At 42.4% G+C, this 9512-nt stretch overlaps 1 pseudogene; it reads left to right on the top strand.

The window, feature by feature from the left end:
• Positions 1–4664: 4664 nt before the first annotated feature.
• LOC138393184 (keratin, type I cytoskeletal 18 pseudogene) lies at positions 4665–5971 on the top strand (annotated as a pseudogene).
• The last annotated feature ends 3541 nt before the right edge of the window (positions 5972–9512 follow it).

Here is a 9512-nt window from a genome sequence, read left to right as displayed (position 1 = left end):
AGGAAACGTCTGAGAAAAGGAAGGTTATGAAACAGCAGGAGAATATGGCAGAGCCTAAAGAGAAACCAGGCCCCCCTCATCCACTCAGTCTGGGGTGGTGTTCACAGCCCCGTTTCTCTGCTGTGGAATCCTACATCTAAGGTCTCGAATGCATATGTCTGCATGGTCCAGGCAGATAGCACAAATGCAGAGCAAACTGGAAGGACACTTTTAAACCACTGAGCGGGCCTTGCAAAACATGTCTGCGGGCTGAATGCAGCCCATATACAGGTAACACAAATGCAAGTGTTTCCAAAAAAGATGCTAAGCATTCTGTTTAATAGCACAAACTAAATAAGCTGACATCCAGGCTAAAATTTTGGGGGGCCATTCTGGTATATATGCACCAAGCTGAGTAACATAGGACATATATGTACTCATGTATCTACACCAACATCTGTCTATGCTGTAGATGGACCTCATTCTATAGTACCTCAGTTTAGGGCTTTTTCACTAACAATGGGGAGATGGTTAGAATACCTATTAACATCTTACACTTGTTTCATGGAATACATTTGGAAAATGGAAAATGTCCTGTCATATTTATTGCCCCTAATATACATGTAAAAACATAATTATAAGCATCTTCTGCTCAATATCAGAGCAGTAATTTGTTCTTGAAAAATTAGATGTTCTACACAAAAACACTAACCTAGATCATATTTCCAATTATTTTAAAGGGGAAAAATGATAATACATTATTCATCAATCCTACCCCCTGACTAATTTCCTAAAATATAATTTAAATACAAAAATATCTATATATAAGTAACAGTTTATCATTTAGGATGTAAAATGCTAAGAACATTGCTTTCTGATAACCAGATTATCCACGTGGTTGTTGGCAAATAGTAGGTTTGTGTTCAGTGGCAGATATTCTGATGCCTCTTTGCACTAGCAATGTTCTCTTTGATGAGAATCAGCACACTTGTTTCATTATGTGTGTTTAGAATGTAACTTGAGAGTTTTCTTCATATATTGTTTTGTTAAAAATATTGTATTGAGTATTTAAGACTTTAAATATAAAATTTTCACATGTAACCAGTAGTGAAAAACATTGTATTGAGAGATATACAAGTCCGATGAATTTCAGTATTAAAAAACCAAGAGTCATTCTATTAGAAAAACATCAACTCTAGAGGCAGTTTGCAGAGTATGTCCACACTGACAAAATGAGCTATTGTGTTCATGAGCATAGTGACATAAGAAAATACTTTGCTAGGGGTGTCTAGCGTAATTTCTGACACTTAGAATTCTATTCACATTATGGCTTTCATTTTCTCTTAATAAATTCTATCAATAAATTCATTAATTGGGATTATGTTTATATTCTGAATTAGAAAACCTAATATATTTCAAGAAATATTTTTGAACCTCAATTTTAATCTGAGTTTAAGTTCTTACACTAAATTGAAGGGTGCGTCTGGGTGCCTGCTAGATAAAAATATCCCAGTTTATGAGCACTAGGCAGAGTGTGGTTTCACAAAGAAACATAATCCAATATTCAAAAGCCTATTAAATTCAATGTGGTAAAGTAAGCTCCTACTGGATCTACCCTACTGCTGATAACAAATATAAACTCTGGAACAATGTTAGAAGACCAACTACCTGAAGAATATGGGAAATAAACAAAAGTAGGCAGATTTCAGACAGTGATAGAAACTTAGAAAAAAGGACACCTAGCACAGGGTAAGTTTCCCATTAATATGGCTTTTAGCCCGAGTATAGGCTAAATTGGTGCCACATGTGGCATCTAGAACATTGATTGAATCTTACGCCTTTCTAGCCTAAAGAACCAGAAGGCAGAGCTAGGGGCAGCCACAGTCATCAGGGAGTGAGACTGGGATCCTGGAAAGAAGAGAACCAGAGAGAGGAGCTCCACATTCTGGGTAAACTCTTCCAAATCTCTAGGTGACCCCTGGACCACACCTGTAGCCTGTCAGACTGCAGACTGCTCAGCTAAGGAGTAAAAAATCTAAGCAGATTTGAGCTGCTGCCCAACAGGGTCGATTTGAAATTGGGTTCCAACCAAGTTCATTGTCTCCTGAAACAAATAAACCAAAAATGTCAACAATTTTTGGAGGAAGGTACCAGAACCCAGTCTCTGCTATGTAACATTACAATGCCCAGAGTATAATTCAAAATGACTTGACATACAAAGAATAGAAAAATGTGACCCATTCTCAAGAGAAATGACAGTCAACAGGGGCCAACCCAAAAATATTATAGATGTCAAAATTAGCAGACAAGGACTTTAAATAACTATCATTAATGAGGTAAAAGAAAAAACGTTCATGCATGAGAAGATAGAAAATTGTAGCAGATAAATAGACAATATTAGTAAGAACCAAATGAAAATTTTAGAACGAAAATAGTACAATATCTGAAATAAAATACATAAGTAAGGATAATTCTAACCTTTACTGTAATATAATTTGTTTACTTTATATGTAAAAAAATACATGAGTATGAGTATGCCTAAATGACGGAAAACATTTTTACATTCTTCTCTCCTCTTTGATCTCACTCTCAGGGTTCTCCATGTGGTTGGCAAGTGCCGCCTAAAATGTTCTTCTCTTCTCTATCCTATTTTCAACTTCCAGTCTCCCAAAATGTTCATGATACCACCTGAAAAGCTTTTCTTTATCCTCCTTGTCTCTTCCTGTCTCCTTTCTCGTCCCCATTCCTTCTTTGTCCGAACCTCTCTGGATTCTGGTTTTTGCTCATTGTCAGGAGTGCCACAAGAATGGAGACTCAGAATTTGACCCAGTGAGTGACAGTGGTTTTTCTTTGAGGGCGAAGAGAGAGGGAAGGGGAGCGAGAGGGAGAGAGGGGGAGAATGAACGAGGTGCTCCACTTTTGACATTTTTTTTCCTGTTGATCATCATTTGTTCAGCTTCTTACCCTTTCCTGTCCCTCCCCTGTCTACACCACTGTCAGCTTCCGTTGTTTCGTGGACCCCCACGGCCACCAAAGACCATCCCCTGGCAACATTCTAATTTCTCCAGGTCACTAATAGCTACTTTTGTCCCTCTTCGCTAATAGGAAAAGTTTTACCCCTTTTTATGACCACTACTGGATTGTGGTCACAGTTGCTGGATTGCTGGTGCTCCAGTTTTTTCATTTATACTGTAGTTCTTGCTTCACAAGGTGGCAAAATTGAGTGGTAGAACCAGGGCTAGGTTGGAGTTTGGTGAAAGCCCAGACTCTCAGATGGAGGACCCGCTGTCAGTCTGCATCATTCTACCCGATGCTTCCTCGGGGTTCTTTTCTCTCAGGGGTCTTCCTGGACTGCCCGCTTCTTGGAAATCCCTAGCCAACAAGTTGATTTGTGTCTTAATTGCAGACTGGTTTCAAGTGCTTACCCACAATCCTTCTTTGTTCTCAGTAAATCCAGGGATGTGCTGTGTATGTGTTTACTATTAACCCAGAATATTCTGTGATAGTGAATGTATGGAGAGACATTTCAAGACATTTCATTTAGAAGTCTGGACTTCTCGGAGCATGAAGAAGACTTTTCTAGTGGGAGGTACGGCCAGTCATAAAAGTATTCTGGGAACACAGAAGAGGAAGCAGTGACTGTATTTCCAACATTCTAAGGTATATATTTTTTCACATTTAATGTTTCTGTCACAATGTTGTGATAAATCAGGGATGCATCATATAATTCAGGGTGTCCTGTAATTGAGGAAATAGGGTACTTTTGACTAGGGCTGGGGTCATTAGTTAACTAGATTAGTGGTGGGGGTGGAGGACGTTCTCATATAGAAAGTGGCCTCTACTGGACTTTGCAGAATAGTTGAACATTTGCCAGATAGAGTCTCCCACAGAGAGATATTCCAGAAAAAGAGACTAGCATGAGAAGAAGACCCAAATATGGTGGGTGAGTTTCAGGGTCTCGAGGCTTTGTAAAATGTTTGGACCAAGAAAGTGGGTTTTATAAATGGGAAGGAGTATAAATTTGAAATCCTAGTTGTCTTTTTATACATTGAAATCTAAAGAGATTTATTTTCATCTTATATTGAAACAGCTGAAAGGTTTTAAGTTGGGGAATGCTTATCACACATTTGATTTTCAGGAGTCATTTGAGGCAATAAGACCAGTCAGATAATTTTAGCAATAGTCTAGCAAGAGATGATATGCATTGGATCTAGAGGCAGTAACAGAAATGGTGAAAGGGGGAATAGAATGAACTTCCCAAAACATACATAGCCAAATATGCATGTGGGAGGTTCTAGGGGACAAAGAGGTCAAAGATGGATCAAGAGTTTCTACCGTGGTGACTAGTAAATGATAGAACCATATATGGAGAGAGTAAATATGGGAAGGGAAGCAGCGTTAAGGTTTTGCAGCATGGTATGAAAAACAGACGGGCTATATATACACAAGCTTTGAAGTGTCCAAGGTGGTAAAAATTTAGACAGTAAGAATTTATGGGAAATTTCTTGAGAGAGATTTGAACTAAAGATATGAATGCATTTTTTATTTTATTCTATCATCTGTAATTTGGGGGGACTTCCTATATGCATGGTTCCAGTCTAGATGGTAAAGATTCAAAGATGAAAAAGACACAGGGGCCCCACCGACCCTTGAATCATGTCCTCTCGCTTTCTTCCTTGGACACCATGAGTTTCACCACTCGCTCCACCACCTTCTCCACTAACTCTCTGTCCCTGGGCTCCGTCCAGGTGCCCAGCCATAGCATCCGGCCCATCAGCAGTGCAGCCAGAGTCTATGCAGGCGCCGGGGGCTCGGGCTCCTGGATCTCCGTGTCCTGCTCCACCAGCATGTGGAGCGGCTGGGGGTCCGGGGGCCTGGCCGTGGGGACGGCCGGGGGTCTGGCAGGAATGGGGGGCATCCAGACCAAGAAGGAGATCAAGTAAGAGCTCAACGACCACCTGGCCTCCTGCCTGGACAGAGTGACGAGCCTGGAGATCGATAATCGGAGGCTGGAAAGCAAAATCCGGGAACACCTGGAGAAGGAGGGGCCCCAGGTCAGAGACTGGGTGCATTACTTCAAAATCATCGAGGACCTGAGGGCTCAGATCTTTGCAAATTCTGTGGACAATGCCCGCATCGTTCTGCAGATTGACAATGCCCGTCTTGCTGCTGCTGACTTTAGAGTCAAGTATGAGACAGAGCTGGCCATGCGCCAGTCTGTGGAGAGCGACATCCATGGGCTCCGCAAGGTCACTGATGACACCAGTATCACTCAGCTGCAGCTGGAGACAGAGATCGAGGCTCTCAAGGAAGAGCTGGTCTTCATGAAGCAGAACCAGGAGGAGGAAGTAAAAGGCCTACAAGCCCAGATTGCCAGCTCTGGGTTGACCGTGGAGGTAGACACTCCCAAATCCCAGGACCTCAGCAAGATCATGGCAGCCATCTGGGCCCAGTATGACGAGCTGGCACGGAAGAACCGAGAGGAGCTGGACAAGTACTGGTCGCAGCAGATTGAGGAGAGAACCACAGTGGTCACCTCACAGTCCACCGAGGTCGACACTGCTGAGATGACACTCACAGAGCTGAGACGTACAGTCCAGTCCTTGGAGATCCACCCGGACTCCATGAGAAATGTGAAGGGCAACTTAGGGAACAGACTGAGGGAGGTGGAGGCCCGCTACGCCATGCAGATGGAGCAGCTCAACAGGGTCATGCTGCACCTGGAGTTGGAGCTGGCACAGACCCGGACAGAGGGGCAGCGCCAGGCCCAGGAGTACGAGGCCCTGCTGAACATCAAGGTCAAGCTGGAGGCTGAGATTGCCACCTACCGCCACCTGCTGGAAGACGGGGAAGACTTCAATCTTGGTGATGCCCTGGACAGCAGCAACTCCATGCAAACCATCCAAAGGACCATGACTCGCAGGATAGTGGACGGCAAAGTGGTGTCTGAGACCAATGACACCAAAGTTCTGAGGCATTGAGGCAGTAGGACCAGAGTGTCCTTATACCAATAAAAAGTTCACAGGTAAAAAGAAAAAGACACAGGAATTGTGCCCTCAAGAAATTCATAGTTTAGGGGAGAAGCTACACCAACTTACCTGAATTCCATGTCTAGATGATTGGTACTAAAATTAAGGTATGGTGAAAGTCCTGTAGCAGACCCTGTTGGTGCCCCAACACATCTGCTCAGCTCTCAACACTGCTATGCATGCCAAGCCCACAGCTTCCAACTTCAAGCACTTGCTTTTTCTTGGAGGCTTCCTCTGGCAATGGGAACCTTCGGAAAGTGTCAGGGAGTTATCACTCCAGCCCCCGAAGAAACTCGCAACCAGTGACTGTGAAGAGTTGGTAGATAAATAGCTGAGCTACCTTGTATCTCAGCTGAGATAACTAATGGACATATTCTACGCTGCATCACTTAGCTGCCAATGACATTGAGCCCTGGTTACCCATAGCACAGCACAGCACAGACCTGCTGGTAATTCGTCCTGAGTTGGCTTTGTTTCCTTCCTGCCACACTTCTCCTGCCCCTACTAGTGCTTCCTGAGACCAACACCCAAATGACCCAAATGAACTATGGCTGGAGGTGCCACTTGGAGAGCTCTGAGCCTCTGAGTCTCTGTTTATGTACACACACACACACACACACACACACACATAAATATATACACACACATATAGAGAGAGGGGATTGCCCCGTGAGCCCCCAGCCATTCATGTCATTCTAGCCCAGGTACAAGGCATTGAGCAAAGAAGCCTCCAGATGATTTTAGGCCCTAAGATTTCAGTCACCCCTAGTCATTCCAGTCTTCTCAGCTGAATTTCCAGCCATAATGGAGCAGAAACAAGTTGAATCCACTGTGCCGTGACTGAATTCCTGGCCCGTAGAACCCATGAGCATAATACAACCGTTGTTTTACATCACCAAATTTTTGGGTGGTAACCAGAGCATTGACCTAAGATAGTACTGTCATGCAGGAAGCATTATGAACATCTTTGAGACAGTTGAAGATAGGGGTATGAATTACTCACCAAGGGAGAGAGTGTGGCTTGATTATTTTCTACCATGCAGAGATGATTTACTTTACCTAAAAAGGTGTGTATTCGGCATTCATCCTCTCTCCAGCAATAGGACCAGCCTCGATCGATGTTATCTAAGAACATAGGTTTTCAGGAAGTTACAAGGTCTGAATTAGGCTAATAAATTACAAAAGAACTACCTACGGGCCACTGGTTAATAAATTTTCAATAGCTTTCCCCTTTCTAATAGTGTTTGTCTGTGCTTTCTCATTAGACATCTGATACATTTGGCTAGAAATATATGTGACCTAAAAAAAATATATACTTGAGCAGAGATTCTGCCTGAGTTAAGCTCTAGATTCTATCTAGTTTGAACATGAGGTGAAGGGGGTGTAGCTCTCAGGTGATTGGAAATGATTTTTGTGTTGGATATGATGTCTGTCACATCCAATCACCTGGTGCCTGTTTAGGATCAGACATCTGACAGCAGGTGGAAGTGTGCCTTTTGATCCCGAAATGGCAACAGACCCTCGTGTCTGCAGATTCATCTGACAAATTTGGCAGGAGGGAAGAGGTCTGGAACCAGAAGCATCTGCCACTGAGTTGGGAGAGCTGAAATAAATGCTTTTTTTTTTTTTAAAGCTGTTTCCTCCCATTGCTATTCTGTAAGCTTTCTCTGGACATACCATCAGACCCAAGCATGTTTATCAATATTAGGGTCCTGGGATCTTCTGTCAATGATGCATTGGTGCTTCTGACATTCCATTTGAATTAGGCCACTCCACCTCAATTTGAGATACATTTATACAGCTGCACGTTGAGTGTATGTGTGTCTGTGTTGGGGACAACAGAGGAGGACCTGAGCAAGGTACAGTTTGTGCCTTCGTGACAGTCATTTTCCATCCAGTTCTTGGACAGGTGCCCCATCACCGGATGAGAAGCCTTTCTTCACACTGGATGGGTTACGTTTGTTCCGAATTTTGAACATGGATTTTGAAATGCAAGGAACAAATACACCAAAAATGTCAACACAGTTACCTTTGAATGGTAAGATTATGGGTGATATTTATTTCCTTCTACTTAACTCTTTGGTATTTCCTAAATCTCTACAGTGAATATAGAATGAGTTTTCCATTGCTGCATAACAAATTACCATACCCATAGTAGCTTAAAACAATACGACACATTATCTCTCAGAATCTGCAGCTCAGAAGTCTGAGGTTGGATTAGCTGGATTTTCTGCTATGTCTCACAAGACTGAAAACAGCTGTCAGCGGGGATGAATTCTCATGGGGAGCACCGGGTTCTCATTCAAGTGCATTGAAGAATTCAGTTCCTGTGGTTGCAGGACTGAGGTCACTGTTTTCTTACTGTCAGCTATAGTTCCTTGCCAGTTCACCCCACTGACAGTTCATAACCTGCATGTTTGCTTTCTTCCCGTGCAGCAAGAGTGCATGAATTGCCTCTTTTGCGTTCAGCTGGAGAAAACGCTGTTTTTACAGGACTCACGTGATTTGGTCAGGCTTGCATGGATAATCTCCCTATCTCAAGCTCAACTGATTTGGGAACTTAATTACATCTACAAAATCCCTTCATAGCAGCACCTAGATTAGTATTTGCTGGAATAACTGAGAGAAGGTGTGTGTTTACCAGGGGCTGGAAATCTTGGGGACCATCTTAAAATTCTGTTTATGGCAAGCAAGTCTTACTAGGTTAAGCTTTAAGAACAGACTCCTTGGTTTTGAATCTGCCTCTGATTGATCTATTGACTTCGGGCAAGTTAATTACCTTCTTTGAGTTTCAGTTATCTTTAAGACTGGAGAATAAGAATAATAATAATTGTCTCAAAGGGTTGTTGTAAAATCTGTTGCAAATTTAAATGTAATACTGTTTTATAACAGTTTTTCATGAAGTTTGGTTTGCAGTGTCAGTATCAGAAAATATAAGAGTATACAGTCGTGCATCACTTAATGACGGGAATATGTTCTGAGAAGTGCATTGTTAGGGAATTTCACTATTGTGCAAACATCATAGAATGCATTTACACAAACCTAGATGGCGTAGCCTACTACACACCAAGGCTATATGTTATAGCCTATTGCTCCTAGGCTACAAACCTGTACGGCATGTTAGTGTACTGAATACTGTAGTCAGTTGTAACACCGTGGCAAGTATTTGTGTGTCTAAACATAGAAAAGATACAGTAAAAATATGGCATTATCATCTTATGGGACTACCCTAAGATTAAAAAGTCCACAAAAAACAGTTAGGCAGAAAATAATTTGACCAAATAAGAAAGAGCTTCTGATTTTCTCACTGTCTTTCTCTTTTCCTGTCAATGGCTCAGGGCCTGTTTATTCCCTACCTCTGTGCAGTGCTGGCCTGCGGCGAGGTTGTTAAGTAAATGAACACACCTAAGGTGCTCCAGCTTCTTTTCCTTTCTTGATACTCTGCTTCCATCTCCAGTAAAGAAAAAAAAAAAAAAAAACAACAACAACAAAGTTTGCTTCCCC

Source organism: Eulemur rufifrons, chromosome 10 (assembly GCF_041146395.1).
Source record: "Eulemur rufifrons isolate Redbay chromosome 10, OSU_ERuf_1, whole genome shotgun sequence".
Lineage (NCBI taxonomy): Eukaryota > Metazoa > Chordata > Mammalia > Primates > Lemuridae > Eulemur > Eulemur rufifrons.
This window is presented reverse-complemented; position numbering and strand designations above follow the sequence as displayed.